At 43.3% G+C, this 21424-nt stretch overlaps 1 pseudogene; it reads left to right on the plus strand.

The window, feature by feature from the left end:
* The first annotated feature begins 16005 nt into the window (after window positions 1-16005).
* LOC109556723 (eukaryotic initiation factor 4A-II-like) lies at window positions 16006-18576 on the plus strand (annotated as a pseudogene).
* The last annotated feature ends 2848 nt before the right edge of the window (window positions 18577-21424 follow it).

Consider the following 21424-nt stretch of genomic DNA (forward strand, 5'->3'; position numbering starts at 1 on the left):
ACTCATTATCAGAGAAATGCAAATTAAAACCACAATGGGGTTCCATCTCACACCAGTCAGAATGGTTGCTATCAAAAAGTCTACAAACAATAAATGTTGGAGAGGGTGCAGAGACAAGTGTAAAACTTTTCTTACACAGTGTAAAAACCCTCTTACACTGTTGGTGGGAATGCAAACTAGTACAGCCACAATGGAGAATAATGTGGAGATGCCTTAAAAAACTGGAAATAGAACTGCCATACCACCCAGGAATCTCACTGCTGGGGAAAACAGAATTGAAAGAGACACGTGTACCCCAATGTTCATCGCAGCACTGTTTACAATAGCCAGGACATAGAAGTAACCTAGATGTCCATGAGCAGATGAATGGATAAGAAAGCTGTGGCACATATACACAATGGAATATTACTCAGCCATTTAAAAGAGTGCATTTGGATCAGTTCTAATGAGGTGAATGAAACTGGAGCCTACTATACAGAGTGAAGTAAGTCAGAAAGAAAAACACCAATGCAGTATACTAATGCATATATATGGAATTTAGAAAGATGGTAATGATGACCTGGAGAAGGCAATGGCACCCCACTCCAGTACTCTTTTGCCTGGAAAATCCCATGGATGGAGGAGCCTGGTAGCTTCAATCCATGGGGTCGCTAAGAATCGGACACGACTGAGCAACTTCACTTTCACTTTATACTTTCGTGCACTGGAGAAAGAAATGGCAACCCATTCCAGTGTTCTTGCCTGGAGAATCCCAGGGACATGGGAGTCTGGTGGACTGCCGTCTATGGGGTCGCACAGAGTCGGACATGACTGAAGCAATCTAGCAAAAGCAGCAGCAATGATGACCCTATATGCGAGACACCAGAAGAGACACAAATGTAAAGAACAGCCTTTTGGACTCTGTGGGAGAAGGCAAGGGTGGGATAATTTGAGAGAATAGCATTAAGACATATATTATCATATGTGAAACAGATTGCCAGTCCAGGTTCGATGCATGAGACAGGGTGCTCAGGGTTGGTGCACTGGAATGACCCTGAGGGATGGGATGGGGAGGGAGGTGGGTGGGGGGTTCAGGATGGGGAACACATGTACACCCATGGCTGATTCATGCCAATGTATGGCAAAAACCACTACAATATTGTAAAGTAATTAACCTCCAATTAAAATAAATTAATTAATTTTTTTAAACCCATAATTTGCCAAATACTTAACACACAGCAAGTGACAATAAAGAGGGGAGCCACTGAGGTAAGTTGTATGTGATTTTACTAAATTGTGTGTATGTTTAGAAAGTCTTGAACATCTCCAACCAGAAAATAAAGCCTGATCCCACTTTCCCAAAACCCATTATTTCTAAGAAAACTGGGTTTCTCCTAGAAGCGGTAGAAGTCTGGTACAGAAGGCCTAGTCCTGGATCAGGATCTTGCCCTTCTCTCTTGCACAGATGATGCTTGAGATTGTATAGCCTCTAGAGAAGACAGACACCTGGTCAGCACTGGGACCCCAGAGAAATGTTCTGTGCTCACAGGGATGGACAACTTTGTGGAAGATGCAGCAGTAGCAACTACTATGATGAGTCTGAGTCTGGTTAGAACATGCCACTGAACTTGAGATGTGATATACTGATCAATTGGTCATAGAAATCACATGGGAACCTAAGGCAGCAACAGTCAGTCTCTCACAACAGATATTTTCCTAGGCCGTTGGACTTTAGGGAAAAAAAGTGTTGACTAAGTGAGGGTATCTGGAAATGTTACAGAGTAATTTTTCTCCTACATCTACTGAAGGCTTCTAGTGCTGGATTGGTGGAATCTTTGCATGTAAGGCTGGTCTTGCGCTGGCTCTGAGTAAAAGGAGAAGGAGGTACAGACTACCCATGAATTTCTGAATTGTGATAGATGAATAATGGACCCCAAATAAGTCCACATCCAATCCTCAGAACCCGTGGCTATGTTAGGTTACGTGGCAAGGTGAAATTAAGGTAACAGATGGAATTAAGGCTGCTATGTAGCTTGCTTTAAAATGAGGAGATTATTCTGATTACCTGGATGGGACCAACAGTAATCACAAGGGTCCTTAAACATGGAAGGAAGAAGAAGATGAGGTCAAAGGGATAAGATATGAGAAGAATTGCTCCCAATATTGCAGGCTTTTAAGATGGAGGAAGGTGATCCTGAGCCAAATAATATAAACAACCACTAGAAGGTGGAAAATACAAATAAATGAATCTCCTTCTGGAACCTCTAGGAAACAACACAGCCCTGCCAATACCTTGACTTTGGCCTGGTAAGACCCGTGTGTGACTTCTGACCTGTAGCTCAGAAAGATAATAAATTTGCTTTGTGTTAAGTCTCCAAATTAAAGCAGCAACAGACAACTAATACACACATTAAGTAAACCTGGACCTAAAAAGAACAATAATTGTTATGGCAATATCATTTCCCCAAATTTCCATTCTCCTCTCCCAAACTACTAAAGTGGTTTTATCCCTGGTATAAATCTCAGCTCCTCTCACCATTTGCAGTAAACCACTTACTTCCTAATTCAAAGGCAAAAAAGAGTCTGAAGGTTGGTACCTGGAAGGGATCCTGAAGAATGGGGCCTGTGTGACATTCCTAGAACAAAAGAACAAGGGAAGCCATAGGGTGGAGTGAGGAGTGTCACTCACCATAGACAGTGAGGAAGAAAACCTGTTTAAATTCTATTCCTCCAGTGAAGCTGGCTTGAGCCCGGTACTGCCCACTGTCCTCTGGGGTCAGGTTATCAATCCTCAGGGACAGGATGTTAGGCACATGGACCCTGTGCTGGTAACTTGTCCTGGAGGCTGACTCAGGTTGGGGTGTCTGCCCCACGGTGGACTCACAGCAGGACGCTGTAGTTTGACTCAGGACCAAAGCCCCACGAGACCTCCTCTGGGTCAGCTTCTTGATTTTTGGTCACCTAAAATAACACAGAACCTCCTTGGATCCCCTGCATGGGAACAAATCCAGCATCCTCAACTCTAGGACCATGTGCTCCATAACTCTTGATTCCAGTGCTGCAGATGCCTAGGACATTGGAAACAGGAAACGTATTTTTTTTCAGTAACAATAAAGGATAAAATTATATAGCCTATATTTTAAATGAAATTCATCCAATATACTTCCTTGATTCTTAGGAGGCAAACTAGTAACATGATTTTGAAGCAATTCTACTATTAAATCCTAGTTCTAGTGAACTGTTACCTCAAGTAGGTAAGTTTAACTAATCTGCAGTTTCCTCACCTACATTATAAATTGAATGAGATCATGGATCAAAAGCACCTAGCACACTTTCTATCCATACCAAATGCATAACTGTAGGAGGAGCTTCTTAATTGTCCCCTTATGCTCACATCCTTATGTAGTGCCCTCCCCTGGAATGGGGCTGAATCTAGAGAGTGGCTTAGGACTAGACTAGAGTAGATGTGATGGATGTCACTCAGTGATCCTAGGTTATACAAGACTGTGACTTCCCTCTTGCTCACACTCTCTCTTCTTCACGTTCACTCTTGTTTGCTCTGAGGAACTCAGCTGCCTGTTGTCAGCTGCCCTAAGGAGTGTCCCACATGACAAGAAACTGAGGTTGCCTCTGGCCAACATCCAGGGAGGAAATGGCACCCTCAGTCCAATAGCCACAGGCACTGCCTCCCATCAGCAATCCATGAGAACTCTTGGGATCCTATCTTGCCCATTTGACCCTAAGCTGATGCAGCCAAGACTCTGATTTCAGTCTTGAAGACCCTGAGCCAGAGGACTCAGGTGATCCAACTCTAAGCCCTGAACCACAGAAACTGTGAGATTATATCTGATGGTGTTTAAGGCAGCAAGTTTTGGGATAACATGTTACACAGAAATAGATACCTAATACAAACATGAAGACTGCTCTCCTTCCCAGCATCTTCAGGGCAATGTAGTAGTCAGAACAAGCTAGACTGTGCTAGGTAACAAACAGTTACAGAACCTTAGTATCTCAGAACAAGCAGAGTTTATATCTCCTACCACTGGTCCCCTCAGAGAGTGAGGGAAGGATCCTAACTCAAATGTTGGAGGATTTACTACCTTGTAGCTGCACCCATGGAGCTCACAGCATCCACATAGGCTCCCAGCCTCACTGCAGGGATGGAAGACAGGAGAATCACACAGGGGTTTCACTGCATCTGTCCAAAAGTAGTGTGCTCTCTGCTCATATTTTTTGGCCAGCACTCATCACAAGGCTAACTGCCAAGGACTAGAATATGAAGGGAAGACTGCCGGGGTCCAGCCCCAGCTGATCCAGGGTATTCAAAGGAGAGACGGCTTCGACGACCTATTTATTTATTTATTTATCAAAGATATAAAGAGTAATAGAATAAGGATAGCTCAGTAGGAAAATTCAGCGGAGAAAAGAAGCTGAGTAGCTTGGTTTACGCAGAAAATCAATATAACCTGTGACACCAGGTTAGCTCTGACCACGGAGGCTGCAGGCGCCCTCTCGAATAGCGGAAGGTGCCCAACCTTAGACACCTTCTCGAGTGGGTCTTAGAAGCCCAGGCAAATAAATGGTCGCAGAGGATATCCGCACTCCAGATGGAGACTCAGCTGGAAGTTAAGGAGAAAAATGACATGGGGAGACCAAGCTTTGGTGAGCAAGGCCCCTAGCTTTATTTTCAACAGGGGCTTATATACCCTAAGTTACACATAGAGGATAATAGGGGATGCAAAGTCAGCAGTCTTTGATCCTTATCAAAAACCAGGGTTTCTTTCCTGCAAATTTATCGTATACAAATGGTTTAGGTGATTTACATCATCTTCTGGCCAGAAGGCCTATTAAAATTTTATGACTCTTGACAAAGACTTATTTTCTCTAAGAGTAATTATTTTAAGGTTTGGCGCCATCTTCTGAAGATAAAATTGCATTCCTATAGGGCGGATGTGTAATAGGTTCACAATAAAGGAAAGAATTTATTACCTTAAGGGTCTAAAGTTACTAACACCAAGGCCAATACTTATTTTTTCTACATACCAACTATTAATTAATACATATTCAAGGATACAATACAGGGGATGTGAAAACTTGGCAACAAACATTGGCTTATCAATGAAATCTTTTACTAGTTTTATTCTGACAGTTTCTAACTCTCTGAGAGGCTCTAAGCTATTTGAATATCTTAAGCTTCCCGTGCCTCTCGAGGCTGGGAGACTGTAAACAATCCTTTGGGAGACTGTAAACAATCGTATGCATAGCTGTAGAAGTCCGGGTAAACTTGTCAGGTGAGTTAGAGAGCTATCTGAGGGGTTTGGATTTAAACACTCCTAGTTGCCCAGGAACTTTATTAATTGGAGCTGTAAGTTAACTCTTTGATAGAGAGAGCGAGATGGTGGTAGGGGACAGCCCCCAGTAAAGTCAGAGGTGAGAGCACAAAGCAATAAAGTAGGCAGACTCTGGTTTTTTGGGGGTAGATGCTCGAGAATATCCGGGGGGACTCCCGAGGCTTGATCCTGCCTTTGCGTATGCCGAGCCTCCATCCTCATGACCTTTGTCACGAGTGGAATGCCTCTTGCCGGCTCCTGGCAGGAGACCTAGTGATCACTTAATGAGCTCTATTGTCCTCGCTTATTTAACTTATATGCAGAGTACATCATGAGAAACGCTGGGCTGGAGGAAGCACAACCTGGAATCAAGATTGCCAGGAGAAATATCAGTAACCTCAGATATGCAGATGACACCACCCTTATGGCAGAAACTGAAGAAGAACTAAAGAGCCTCTTGATGAAAGTGAAAGAGGAAAGTGAAAAAGTTGGCTTAAAGCTCAACATTCAGAAAACTAAGATCATGGCATCTGGTCCCATCACTTCATGGGAAATAGCTGAGGAAACAGTGGGAACAGTGCTGACTTTATTTTTTGGGGCTCCAAGATCACTGCAGATGGTGATTTCAGCCATGAAATTAAAAGATGCTTACTCCTTGGAAGGAAAGTTATGACCAACCTAGACAGCATATAAAAAAGCAGAGATATTACTTTGCCAACAAAAGTCCGTCTAGTCAAGGCTATGGTTTTTCCAGTGGCCACGAATGGATGTGAGAGTTGGACTATAAAGAAAGCTAAGCACCAAAGAATTGATGCTTTTGAACTGTGGTATTGGAGAAGACTCTTGAGAGTCCCTTGGACTGCAAGCAGATCCAACCAGTCCATTCTAAAGGAGATCAGTACTGGGTGTTCATTTGAAGGACTGATGCTGAAGCTGAAACTCCAATACTTTGGGCACCTGATGTGAAGAGCTGACTCATTGGAAAAGACCCTGAAGCTGGGAAAGATTGAGGGCAGGAGGAGAAGGGGACAACAGAGGATGAGATGGTTGGATGGCATCACCGACTCAATGGACATGGGTTTGGGTGGACTCCAGGAGTTGGTGATGGACAGGAAGGCCTGGTGTGCTGTGGTTCATGGGGTTGCAAAGAGTCGGACATGACTGAGAGACTGAACTGGACTGAACTGTCCTTGTGACCCTGAGTTGTGAACAGTGGGCACATTTGCTGCAGGGCTACCACCTCCTGAGCCCACCCTCCCTCTTCAGACATAGGCCCAAGGGATCTGACACCCTCTGTCCTTTCTGGGGACCAGGTATGACAGAAAACAGAATGAGGGAAAGTGCCCTATTCTGAAAAGATGATCAATCTGCTTCTTCCAGCAAGTCAGGATTCATCTGCCGTGATTGGTCTCAGCCTTCCACGGTCCCAGTTTTCTTTCCAATTCAATAAAAGCTCATCATTTCAGACCTGTCTCCCTCCTGCTGCTGCTGCTGCTAAGTCGCTTCAGTCGTGTTCGACTCTGTGCAACCCCATAGAAGGCAGCCCACCAGGCTCCCCTGTCCCTGGGATTCTCCAGGTAAGAACACTGAAGTGGGTTGCCATTTCCTTCTACAATGCATGAAAGTGAAAAGTGAAAGTGAAGCTGCTCAGTCGTGTCCAACTCTTAGTGACCCCATGGACTGCAGCCTATTAGGCTCCTCCATCCATGGGGTTTTCCAGGCAAGAGTTCTGGAGTGGGTTACCATTGCCTTTTCCTCCTTTCCCTCCTACTGTACTTATTCTCATTCCTGGTTCTCGCTGGAAGCAAAGAATAGCACATGCTAGTGTTCATATACCCAATGGTTTCAGATATTTCTTTGTATTCATTTAATCACTAATTCATTTAATCAGGCATCCCCTCCAGGTCAGGCTTCAGGGGACATCTGTCCAGACCCCTCTTGTCACAGAAGAGGAAGATTCTCAGGGGGTGAACTTGTGCTGGGCAAAGCCACACCTGGCACCAAGGCTCGTCTCTCCCAGCCCAGCGCTTCTCCCCTGCAGAAGCTCCCACCAGCTCCCTCACCCTCTCCGTATCCTCCTGAGGGGCTCCCATCCCAGCACTGTTGTCTCATCACCAGGATCTGAGCAGCTCCTGGAGGCTCATCCTCCAGTTTCCCTCTCTTGAAATGAGGAAGCAAGAACTTTGAAGGTCTTAGCATGGCAGGAACTTCTTGCCAGCTAAGGGTTAAACAATAGCCCAGCCAGACTCCCCACTTGCTGGGGGAAAAATAAAAATAAAAAACAGGAACCAGGGAGAGACGAAGCTCAGCCCTCAGGCTACAGAGAGGATCCCCTCAGAAGGGAATAATGAGCCCACCTGTGAGGATGATGAAAGAAGACTTTGAAAGGGAAGGAAGGGGGGCAAGAGCTGTGATCTACCGAAGGTCTAATCCTAAAGGAGAAAGAAAGTCAGGGAAAGTGTAGTTAAAAACAATATAGTGTAAAAGTTTATTTAAATAATGTAAAATTTAACATTAACAAATCAACTTAAAACTGTGTCTGTTTCTCCCTGTCTCTTATGTAATCTGCCAACCCAAAAGACGATGGACAAAACCCTAGATAACAGAACAGATTTTCCACTTAAAAAAAACTAGAGTAGAGAAGGTCTACATTTTACTGTTGACATAGAGTTTTCTTGTTAAAAAGGAGGTAATGTTTTGCAAAGCTCATTCTTAATTCAAGACATCTCTTTACAAACGGTCTCTAATTCATTAATTTTCATATAACTCCTACAAGTTCATTTAGTGGCTGGGATACTAAAACAAAAAATTAAGACACAAAAAGCTTTCCAGCTTTCTCCAGATTTCATAATTTAGTTGGCATTTCCTCATTAGTTTATATTTAATTTCCATATATATAATCATATAATCTTCCAGGAAGTCATGTATGTGATTAGGGTTTTGTCCAGTCTTCAGTTCACTTTTCACTTAATTCCCCGTAGTTTCTCTTCTCTTTTGCCCTAGTTCACCCACTTCAAGAGCCCACATTACCAGTCTATTGTTCCTTCCATAGTTTCACTATGTTCTTACAACAGGTAGATATACAGAAACCCTTAAACTTAAGAAGCTGTTGTTCCTTTTACAAAAGCAGAATTTCATTTCATTGTATTTAACATCCTGCATCTTTCCCAAGAAATCAAGACTACTGTTGCTTCCTCCATCTCAGACAGAGTTCTAGTCAACCTCCTCCTCCACAAGGCAGCTGCAGAGACTGTCAGGTTCCCTCTGAGTTGTTCCCCAGCCCATCCAAGGCAAGGAGCCAGCTTCTTAGTCTCTCTCCCTCTCCACAGGAAGCTCTGGGCTCTCCGGACTTCCCATTACTGTTGCAGAGACAGCCTTACCTCCCTCAAATGTTTCCCTTAAAATAGTGAAGGCTGCCTGAGCTCAGGTGTCCTAGACTCACCACAACCAGAAGCTCATTTTGCTCTTCTATTCACCCCAGAACTCTAAACCAAATGCACTGCATTTGCTAAATAATTACAAAGCTGTTATTTCTTTTTGTTCACCAAGGACATTAGACACAGAAGAGGCACCCTGCCCCCCTGCTCCACCCAGAGGCCCTCCCTCCCAGAAGCCTGGGCCACTCACTGAGGAGGAGGCTGATGAATCCCAGGAACCTTGGAGACCCAGCAGAGGTGGGGGTCTTCTGGGCAGGGCCCCATTTCAGTCTGCCTGACACCCTGTGCAATTGCAGAGGAAGCATCTATAAGGAGCAGAAAGAGAGGAGAGAGTGTCACTCAAAGGGCACTTATGCTATTCTCACCCCTAGGGCGGGGCTAGCACGTTAGTTCTGGTTTGCAGTTCACCAGCCCATATTTAGCCACTCAGAGGTTTCCTATTATTATTGCCAGCACCTACAGTAGGATGTCAATAAACAATTTCAGAGTATAATACTGCACTGCTTCACTATGTTGGAGGTGCCCATCCTGTGGTCATACCAGACTTTTAATCCCACAGTCCCCATACTAATACTCCTTGGAATCCCCTTACCTGTTCCCCGTGGGAACAGCTCAGCCCAGATAGCCATGCTCATCCAAAGCAACCTGTGGTCAAGGCACAGAACTCATGCTATTTCAGCCAGGGTAGGCCACAAGTCTGCTGGTTTTGGTATTGTCTCCTATGTCTTCACACTATTTGGTGAGTTTGATTTTCCATAAGCTTCAACTCTCACTTGCCTAAGTAAGAAATTATCAGTAAAAGAACAAAGTTCTTTGAGTGTCATTTCCCGCATCACCAACGCAAATGTTGGCATTTATCTATTGCTTGCACCCTTATGGCTTTCCCTGCCTTATGGCTTTCACTAGTGCTAGGCATGTTCCCTACACACAGGGCAAAGCCAGACCCCACAGGATCTGATGGGCTCTTGTCTGCATCCCACCCACCACTTCCCTTAAGACTCTGCCAACCCTGTACCTGCTATCACAAAGGGGTAGGGAGAGATGTCTACACTCCCCTCCTAGGCACAGACTCAGCTGCCTCAGACTCACTGCTGTCTACTGAGGCTCAGGCTCTGGTCTCTTCTCTTGAGACTAAATACCCCCTACCAGAGAACTGTCAGGTTCCACACCTTACAGGAGCAGCCCCACCTATCTAACTCCTGGTCTGTAAAGGGGAATGCCAAGTCATTCATTTGAAATAAAAGTCTGAGGACAGATGCCAAACAGGGACTCAAGACATCCCCTTCCTGTGAACAGGGTCTCTCCCCAACAATAAGGTGGCTTGCTGGGCACAGACCTCACAATGGTCACAGTAGGGGGCTTTTCTCCCTCATTTTGAAACTTCCTACCGAATTAAAACACTTTTTTATGGGAAGATGCTGTGACCCCAAACCTTTTCATGAAAAGTATAGAGAAAGGGAAGAAGTAACTTCACAGTGGATGAGCCTGGGGAACACTCCCTTCAGCCTGGTGATGAAGGTCAGCATCCTCCGTGGTATGTCATGTGGTAGCATATATCCTTGATATGATACAATGAAAATAGCACTTGCTTCAGTGGTCCTCTACCCAATATCCAAAACTCTAGTCTAATCATGAGAGAAACATTCAGTTCAGTTCAGTTAAGTCGCTCAGTCGTGTCCGACTCATTGCCACCCCATGAACCGCAGCACGCCAGGCCTCCCTGTCCATCATCAACTCCCAGAGTTCACCCAGACTCACGTCCATCGAGTCAGTGATGCGATCCAGCCATCTCATTCTCTGTCATCCCCTTCTCCTCCTGCCCTCAATCTTTCCCAGCATCAGGGTCTTTTCAAATGAGTCAGCTCTTCACATCAGGTGGCCAAAGTACTGGAGTTTCAGTTTCAACATCAGTCCCACCAATGAACACCCAGGACTGATCTCCTTTAGTGTGATTGGATCTCCTTGCACTCTAAGAGACTCTCAAGAGTCTTCTCCAACACGACAGTTCAAAAACATCAATTCTTCTGTGCTCAGCTTTCTTTACAGTCCAACTCTCACATCCATACATGACTACTGGAAAAATCATAGCCTTGATTAGATGGACCTTTGTTGACAAAGTAATGTCCTTGATTTTTAATATGCTGTCTAGGTTGGTCATAACTTTCCTTCCAAGGAGTAAGCGTCTTTTAATTTCATGGCTGCAATCGCCATCTTCAGTGATCTTGGAGCCAAAAAAATAAAGTCAGCCACTGTTTACACTGTTTCCCCATCTATTTTCCATGAAGTGACGGGACCGAATGCCATGATCTTAGTTTTCTGAGTGTTGAGCTTTAAGGCAACTTTTTCACTCTCCTCTTTCCCTTTCATCAAGAGGCTCTTGAGTTCCTCTTCACTTTCTGCCATAAGGGTGGTGTCATCTGCATATCTGAGGTTACTGATATTTCTCCCGGCAATCTTGATTCTAGCTTGTGCTTCCTCCAGCCCAGTGTTTCTCATGATGTACTCTGCATATAAATTAAATAAGCAGGGTGACAATATACAGCCTTGACATACTCCTTTTCCTATTTAGAACCAGTCTATCATTCCATATCCAGTTCTAACTGTTGCTTCCTGACCTGCATACAGGTTTCTCGAGAGGCTGGTCAGGTGGTCTGGTATTCCCATCTCTTTCAGAATTTTCCACAGTTTATTGTGATCCACATAGTCAAAGGGTTTGGCATAGTCAATAAAGAAGAAATAGATGTTTTTCTGGAACTCTCTTGCTTTTTTGATGATCCAGAGAACGTTGGCAATTTGATCTCTGGTTCTTCTGCCTTTTCTAAATTCAGCTTGAACATCTGGAAGTTCACGGTTCATGTATTGCTGAAGCCTGGCTTGGAGAATTTTGAGCATTACTTTACTAGCATGTGAGATGAGTACAATTGTGCAGTAGTTTAAGCATTCTTTGGCATTGCCTTTCTTTAGGATTGGAATGAAAACTGACCTTTTCCAGTCCTGTGACCACTGCTGAATTTTCCAAACTTGCTGGCATATTGAGTGCAGCACTTTCACAGCATCATCTTTTAGGATTTGGAATAGCTCAACTGTAATTCCATCACCTCCACTAGCTTTGTTCATAGTGATGCTTCCTAAGGCCCACTTGACTTCACATTTCAGGATGTCTGGCTCTAGGTGAGTGTGAGTGACCACACCATCGTGATTATCTGGGTCATGAGGATCTTTTTTGTACAGTTCTTTTGTGTATTCTTGCCATCTCTTCTTAATATCTTCTCCTTCTGTTAGGTCCATACCACTTCTGTCCCTTATCGAGCCTGTCTTTGCATGAAATGTTCCGTTGCTATCTCTAATTTTCTTGAAGAGATCTCGTCTTTCCCATTCAATATTTTTCCTCTATTTCTTTGCACTGATCGCTGAGGAAGGCTTTCTTATCTCTCCTTGCTGTTCTTTGGAACTCTGCATTCAAATGGGTATATTTTCCTCCTTTGCTTTTTGCTTCTCTTCTTTTCACAGCTATGAAACATTAGACAAATCCTAATTCAGGAAAATGTTGCCAAATACCCTACTGCTACTGCTGCTAAGTCACTTCAGTCGTGTCCAACTCTGTGTGACCCCATAGACGGCAGCCCACCAGGCTGAACCATCCCTGGGCTTCTCCAGGCATGAACACTGGAGTGAGTTGCCATTTCCTTTCCAACGCATGAAAGTGAAAAGTGAAAGTGAAGTCACTCAGTCGTATCCGACTTTTAGTGACCCCATGGACTGCAGCCTACCAGGCCTCTCCATCCATAGGATTTTCCAGGCAAGAGTACTGGAGTGGAGTGCCATTGCCTTCTCTGAAATACCCTACAGACTCTCCTTAAAACTGTCATGAGAAAAAGGAACAGCCAACAAACTGTCAGAGCCCAGAGGAGACCAAGGACACAGGATGACTAAATGCAAGATGAGATCCAGGACACTGGGTAAAAATTGAAGGACAACTGAATTAAAGTAGAACTTTCAATACTTACCAACGTTTCCATATTATAACGCTGATATGTCATCAAAGCTCCTCTGCCCTTGGACTTTTCCAGGCAAGAATACTAGAGTGGGTTGCCATTTCCTATTCCATAGGATCTTCTCAGCCTAGGCATTGAACAGACATCTTCTGTGTCTCCTACACTAGCAGCCAGATCCTTTACCACTAAGCCACTTGGGAAGTCCTAACATATTGATATCACTCTATTAATTGCAACAAATATTAGGAGTATAAGATGTTGATAATGTTGCAGGAAATGAGACCCATCCAGGGCCCAAGAGTGGGATCATGTCTAACACTCAGGCATGAATTGTTCGAGGAGACACATGTGCTGACAATGCAAGAGATTTTATTGTGAAGGTGCACTTAGGTAGAGAGCAGCAGGGTAAGGGAACCCAGAACTGCTCTGCCACATGGCTTGTAGTCTTGGGTTTCACGATGATGTGGGTTTCTGGCCCTTCATTCTGACTCTGGGTCCTTCCTGGTGGCACACTCATCACTCAGTCAAGATGGATTTCCAATGAGGAGGATTCCGGGAGGTTGGTAGGACATATGGATTGGTGTCTCCTCTCTTCTTTTGACCTTTCTTGAATTCTTCCAGATGGTAGTGGCTTGTTAGTTCCAGGTTCCTTACCAGGAGCTCCTGTCATAAAGTAACTCATGCAAATAGTTACTGTGATGCCTGGTCAGGGTTTCAGCCAGTGTTTCCTTTAACAATAATAGGGGAGACTGTATGTGGAGTATATGGCAACTCTCTGTACCATCTTGCCATTTTTTCTGTAAATCTAATATAGTTTTTAAAAACTTTTTTTTCTTTTTTTAAAGTACTACTTGTCTTGAGCTCATATCCCTTCTGGTTACAACTGCTCATGAGAGATATTCAGGAATGTCCATCACCCTTTCCACAAAGACCAGTGAGATCTATGTGTGACTTTCTTCTCCTATATACACAGAAACACTTGTTTCCAGATAAAACCTGTTCCCATTGCTGACCACACAAAAGCAGAATTGAAAACTATTTGGGTTCTGTCCCCAGGCCTGGCTCACAGATGCTCACACAACATTTATTAAGTAAATGTTTACTGAGCCCCTCCTGGATGCCTGTCATGTGCTAGATGCTCATAATGTACAGTAAACACAACTTCTCTGTTCCTTGTCTGAACAGAGGCCACACCACAGCGGGCAACAGGTGCTAAACCAGGAAATGCCTTATGTAGATATCATGCCAGTTACAGAGAAAGGAAAATACAGGGTGCCGGGAGGGGAGGAGGACACTAAAAAGGGCAGGGAGGCCCCTCTGAGGAAGGGTGACTAAGCTGAGGCCTATAGATTCTGGTGGCCATGAGCTCCATGTGAGCAAATCCAGTGGGCTGATCCCTGTCTTCACCTTACTGACTTTTGGCAGTTTCTTTTTCCAAGAAACCTTCTTTTTTTTTTTTTTTTTTCAGTTTTTTATTTATTTTTTTTTTAATTTTATTTTATTTTAAAACTTTACAATATTGTATTGGTTTTTTGCTGGACACCAGAGTCTCCTGACTTTCACTGGCCACTCCTTCTCAGCCTCCTCTTCCTGACTATGACCTTCTGAAGCCCAGACCTTGCTGCCTGGACCACTTGCCTGTCTACACAAGCCTTTTTCTGAATTCCAGACCCATGTATAAAATTGCCTACTTTAGAGTCCCACGTGACATTCCCATTGCATCTCAAACTCAAATTTCATGCCTGATCCTCAAGCCTGCTTCTTCCCTGGTGGTCCCTGTTTCCATGGTGCTCAGGCCAAAATCCTTATTCCTCTTTCACTCAGACTCATGTCTGACCTACCAGTAAATCCTGATACCTCTCCATAAATGTTCACGGATCCACCCCCTTCTCATCACATCCACCATTTTCACTTTTCTCTAGAATTCCTGGGGCCTTGCAACACATGCTCAGGCCCCAAACTTGCTGCACTGAACACACAACCAGAGTGGACCTTTAAACTATTGTCATGTCTTATTCCTCTCAAAACACTCTGATGTTAGCCTTCCCACTTAGAAAGAAATTCAAGCCCTGATCTTATCCTTCCAGGCCCATGCCATCTTTTCCCCTGGCCACCTTTACCACCTCATCTCTCCAGGTTCCAGCCATCACTTCCCTCCAGCATCACACGCCATGTGTTTGTACCTCTAGTGCTTCACACAGGCTCCCAGCTCAGGACACTGGCACATGCATATTCTCGACCTAGAATGTCCTTCCACCTATTAAAATGGCTGTCTCTCACAGTCACTCAGGTCTGTCAAAATACCACTTCCCCAAAGAGGTCTTCCTTATAGAGTTCTTGTTCTTCCTTATAGAGTTCTACTTGTTCTGTCTTCACACACTTGTCACCACCTGACCTTGCATATCTATTTCATCATTTGTTGATTTCCATTATTCCCTTTATGGTGTGAGTTCTTGAGAGCTGGGAATTTATCCATCTTATTCTCTTCTGTATCCTTAGCACTGAGAAAAATAGTAAACATCTTGTAATTATTCTTTGGAGTTGGGATAGCCTAGTGATTAAAAGTGTGGACTCTGGAGCCAGACCATTTGGCTCAAAATCACAACCACAACCACAACAAAATAAAAAGGGTTTTGAAAAATTAAAAATAAAATAAAATAAAATTTTTAAGTGTAGAAAAACAGTCATTCTGGAACTTGGCTGGGAGTGACACAAAGTGGTAGAACCCATGGGGACAAAATTTGGGAACACCCAAAGAGTCAAAGTGCTATACTCAATACCAGCAAATTTGGTATTGAATATTCCCTGAATATTCATTGGAAGGATTGATGCTGAAGCTGAAACTCCAATTCTTTGGTCACCTGATGCAAACACTGACTCACTGGAAAAGACCTTGATGCTGGGGAAGATTGAGGGCAAGAAAACTCAGCAGTGGCCACAGGACTAGAAAAGATCAGCTTTCTTTCCAATCCCAAAGAAGGGCAATGCCAAAGAATGGTCAAACTACCATACAATTGTTCTCATTTCACATGCTAACAAGGTACTGTTCAAAATCCTTCAAGCTAGGCTTCAACAATACATGAACTGAGAACTTTCAGATGTACAAGTTGCATTTAGAAAAGGCAGAGGAACCAGAGATCAAATTGTCAACATCCATTAGATCATAGAGAAAACAAGGGAATTCCAAAAAAGATCTGCTTCGTTGACCATGCTAAAGCCTTTGCTTGTGTGAATCACAACAAACTGTAGAAAATTCTTAAAGAGATGGGAATTCCAGACCATCTTACCTGCCTTCTGAGAAACCTGTATGCAGGTTAAGGAGAAAGAGTTAGAACAACTGACTGGTTCAAAATTGGGACAGGAGTACATTAAGGCAGTATTTTATCACCCTCCTTATTTAACATATTTTCAGGATACATCATGCAAAATGCTGAGCTGTTTGAATCACAAGCTGGAATCAAGATTGCCATAAGAAATATCAACAAACTCAGATATGCAGATGAGGCCACCCTAATGGCAGAAATTTAAGAGGAACTAAAGAGCCCCTTGATGAAGACGGAGGAGGAAAGTGAAAAAGCTGGCTTGAAATTCAACACTCAAGCTTTTTAGTCTGGCACTGGGTGGTTCTTCGGATCACGTATGGTGGCTCCGCAGTTTTTAACAGCAGGGAACATGGCGGCCCAGAGGGAATGGACCCCGATGATGTCATCGAGAGCAACTGGAATGAGATTGTTGATAACTTTGATGATATGAACTTAAAGGAGTCTCTTCTTCGGAGCATCTATGCTTATGGTTTTGAGAAACCATCAGCTATTCAGCAGAGAGTTATTATTCCATGTATTAAAGGTATGATGTGATTGCTCAAGCTCAGTCGGGTACTGGCAAGACAGCCACATTTGCTATTTCCATCCTGCAACAGTTGGATATTGAGTTCAAGGAGACCCAAGCACTAGTATTGGCCTCCACTTTTGGATCAACAGATCCAAAAGGTAATTCTGGCACTTGGAGATTATATGAGAGCAACTTGTCATGCCTGCATTGGTGGAACAAATGTCCGAAATGAAATGCAAAAACTGCAGGCTGAAGCACCACATATTGTTGTTGGAACACCAGGGAGAGTGTTTGATATGTTAAACAGAAGATATCTCTCTCCAAAATAGATCAAAATGTTCATTTTGCATGAAGCAGATGAAATGCTGAGCTGAGGGTTTAAGGATCAAATCTATGAGATTTTCTGAAAATTAAATACTAGTATTTGGGTGGTGTTGCTTTCTGCCACAATGCCAACGGATGTGTTGGAAGTGACCAAAAAATTCATGAAAGATCCAATTCGAATTTTGGTGAAAAAAGAAGAATTGACCTTTGAAGGAATCAAACAGTTTTATATTAATGTTGAAAGAAGGGAATGGAAGTTGGATACACTTTATGACTTGTACGAGACACTGACAATTACACAGGCTGTTATTTTTCTCAATACAAGGTGCAAGGTGGACTGGCTCACAGAGAAAATGCATGCCAGGTACTTCACAGTTTCTGCCCTGCGTGGTGACATGGGCCAGAAAGAAAGAGATGTTATCATGAGGGAATTTCGACCAGGGTCAAGCCATGTTCTGATCACTACTGACTTGTTGGCTTGTGGAATTGATGTGCAACAAGTGTCATTGGTTATAAACTATGATCTACCTGACAACAAAGGTTCATCTAGTCAAGGCCATGGTTTTATCTGTGGTCAGGTATGGATGTGAGAGTTGGACTGTGAAGAAGGCTGAGCGCCGAAGAATTGATGCTTTTGAACTGTGGTGTTGGAGAAGACTCTTGAGAGTCCCTTGGACTGCAAGGAGATCCAACCAGTCCACTCTAAAGGAGATCAGCCCTGGGATTTCTTTGGAAGGGATGATGCTGAAGCTGAAACTACAGTACTTTGGAAACCTCATGCAAAGAGTTGACTCACTGGAAAAGACTCTGATGCTGGGAGGGATTGGGGGCAGGAGGAGAAGGGGACGACAGAGGATGAGATGGCCGGATGGCATCACTGACTCAATGGATGTGAGTCTGAGGGAACTCTGGGAGTTGGTGATGGACAGGGAGGCCTGGCATGCCGCAATTCATGGGGTCGCAAAGAGTCGGACGCGACTGAGCGATTGACCTGATCTGATCTGATCTGACCTACCAATCGTGAAGATTATATTCACAGAATTGGCAAAGGGGATCGATTTGGGAGGAAAGGTGTGGCTATAAACTTTGTTACTGAAGAAGACAAGATTTTTCATGACATTGAGAGTTTCTACAATACTACAGTGGAGGAAATGCCAATGAATGTGGCCGACCTTATTTAATTCCTGGGATAAGATAGTTTTCAAGGCAGTGCTCGCTGTTGCTGAATAGGCGATCACAATGTGCATTGTGCTTCTTTCGTTGGGAATATTTGAATCTTGTCTCAATGCTCATAATGGATCAGAAATACAGATTTTGATAGCAAAGCAACATTAGTCATGAGCTCTTGTGAGGAAAGTCATTGGCTTTATCCTTTTTAGAGTTAGACTGTTGGGGTGGGTATAAAAGATGGGGTCTGTAAAATCTTTCTTTCTTAGAAATTTATTTCCTAGTTCTGTAGAAATGGTTGTATTAGACGTTCTCTATCATTTAATAATATACTTGTGGGCTAAAAGATATAACTGCTGTATATAATCAGCCAATTATGTTAAACTAGCATATCTGCCTTTATTGTGTTTGTCATTAGCCTGAATAGAAAGGCCTTTAAAATTGATTTTTTTTTTTAGCATTTGAATGCATTTTGTTTGGTATTATATTTATTCAATAAAGTATTTAATTAGTGGGAAAAAAAAGAAATTCATCACTCAATAAACTAGGATCATGGCATGCAGTCCCATCACTTCATGGCATACAGATGGGGAAAAAATGGAAACTGGCAAGTTTTATTTTCTTGAGCTCCAAAATCAGTGCAGACTGTGACTGCAGCCATGTAATTAAAAGATGTTTGCTCCTTGAAAAAAAGCTACGACAAACCTAGGCAGTGTATTAAAAAGCAGAGACATCACTTTGCTGACAAACATCCTTATAGTCAAAGCTATGGCTTTTCCAGTAGCCATGTATGGATGTGACTGTTGGACCATTAAAAGGTTGAGTACTGAAGAAATAATGCTTTCAAAGTGGGGTACTAGGGAAGACTCCAGAGTCTGTTGGACAGCAAAGAGATCAAACCACTCAATTAAAGGAAATCAACCCTGAATATTCATTGGAAGGACTAACACTGAAACTGAAACTCTAATTCTTTGGCCACCTGATGCAAACACCAACTCATTGGAAAAGACCATGATGCTGGGGAAGACTGAGGGCAAGAAAAGAATGGAGTGGCAGAGAATAAGATGGTTGGATGGCATCACCAAACTAATGGACATGAATTTGAGTAAACTCCAGCAGATAATGAAGGTCAGGGAAGCCTGGCCTGCTACAGTCCACTGGGTTGCATAGAGTCAGACATGACTTAGTGACTGAGCAAAAACAACAGCAGAGTCAAAATCCTACTTCCTCTGCTTTGCATTTCCTATCTATAAAACTTTGTCCCGTATTGATTGCTGAATTATTTCTGAGAACAAATGATAGAAACTAATCTAAAGATTTGTAAGTTGTTATTGTTCTTGTTTAGTTGCTAAGTGATGTCTGACTCTTTTGAGACCCCATTGACTATAGCTTTCCAGGCTCTTCTGTCCCTGGGATTTCCCAGACAAGAAGAATACTGAAGTGGGTTGCCATTTCATTCTCCAGGTGATCTTCCTGATCCAGGGATTGAACCTGTGTCTCCTGCATTGTAGGTGGATTCTTTACTGCTACTTCACCAGGGAAATCCAAGGTTTTCTCAGTGCTGCTGCTGCTGCTAAGTCGCTTCAGTCATGTCTGACTCTGTGCAACCCCAGAGATGGCAGCCCACCAGGCTCCCCCATTCCTGGGATTCTCCAGGCAGGAACACTGGAGTGGGTTGCCATTTCCTTCTCCAATGCAGGAAAGTGAAAAGTGAAAGTGAGGTCATCCAGTCGTGTCTGACTCTTAGTGACCCCATGGACTGAAGCCTACCAGGCTCCTCCATCCATGGGATTTTCCAGGCAAGAGTACTAGAGTGGGGTGCCATTGCCTTCTCTGAGTTTTCTGAGTAGGGTCAGCTTAATTGTTCCATGGAATGTTCCCATGGTGGGATACTGTACTTCTATATAAATATCAGGAAGCACTATAGACACTAGTTGAAAAGATTTCTAGAATAATGTTCCATGAAAAAAAAGCAAACTGCCAGCATATATGTACATTTATAAAGTCTTCTATTACTGACCCTTCTTAGCCCTTGACAATGCCTCTGTATTTACAAAGATGAGTTTGTAAGTAGTTTTATTTACCCAGCACCTGTCTCTGACCACAGCCTTGACCACATTTTAGAGAAATGTCAGCACAGTGCTCTTAGTGCCTCGCTACTAATATTGAGAGTCATTGCCAATAGCTTGGTGGTCACTCAGAACCTACCAGGTTCGATGCATGATACTGGATGCTTGGGGCTGGTGCACTGGGATAACCCAGAGGGATGGTATGGGGAGGGAGGAGGGTGGAGGGCTCAGGATGGGGAACACATGTATACCTGTGGCAGATTCATTTCGATATTTGGCAAAACCAATACAATATTGTAAAGTTTAAAAATAAAATAAAATTAAAAAAAAAGAACCTACCAATAGACTTCACTACCACTGCCCTCACACAGCTAGTCCAACAGGCTCATGCCTCACTTTCCTAGATCCCTACCACCACCCCTCACTGCCTTCTTCCATGTAGTGTGAGGCATTACATCACAATCATGGCTTCAGCTAAAATGTTTCACTTGTCAGAAGAGCATTTGTTGGTTGTTTGGAGCCATTGCTGAGCCTCAGGCACCTTTGTTAAGTTGTAGACACGTGTGTCTGATTCTCCATCAGTCTCTTGTTATTTTCGGTTCTCATCAATTTTCAGAGGAACAAATCCTCTAGTTCTTTATTGAGGTCCAGACTGCTTCTATCATCATCCTTCCTGACTCAATCTCCAGCAGCAGCAAAGTCCCCAATCCAGTTCCAGGCTCTGGAAAATGGCCTTTATCAGTCCAAGTACACGATGCCCACACTAACTTCTGCATCTTGGCTCTACTACACTCCCTTTATTGGAAAACCTTCCTCCTTCCCTCCCAACCCATGAAATATATACCCTACCAAGACTGAATCATGAAGAAATAAAAATTCTGAATAGACCAATAATGAGTTATGAAATTGGATCAATATCCAAGCTACTTCCAAAAACAAAAGTCCAGGACCAGATGGTTTCACTGGTAACTTCTACCAAATATTTAAAGAACTAACACCCTCATTCACTTACATTACCAAAAAATAGAAGAGAAGGGAACACTTCTAAAACTAATTTTATGAGGCCAACATTACTGTGATACAAAAACTAGTTATGGACACCACAAGAAAAAAGTTATGGACCAATATCCCTGATAAACATAGATGTGAAACTCCTTAACAGAATAAATACTACCATGCTATACTCAGCAATACAACAAAAGGATTACATATCATGATCAGGCGGCATTTATCCCAGGAATGCAAGAATGTTTCAGTGTCCACAAATCAATCAGTGTGATATAGCACATGAA

Source organism: Bos indicus, chromosome 3, assembly GCF_029378745.1.
Source record: "Bos indicus isolate NIAB-ARS_2022 breed Sahiwal x Tharparkar chromosome 3, NIAB-ARS_B.indTharparkar_mat_pri_1.0, whole genome shotgun sequence".
Taxonomy (NCBI): Eukaryota; Metazoa; Chordata; class Mammalia; order Artiodactyla; family Bovidae; genus Bos; species Bos indicus.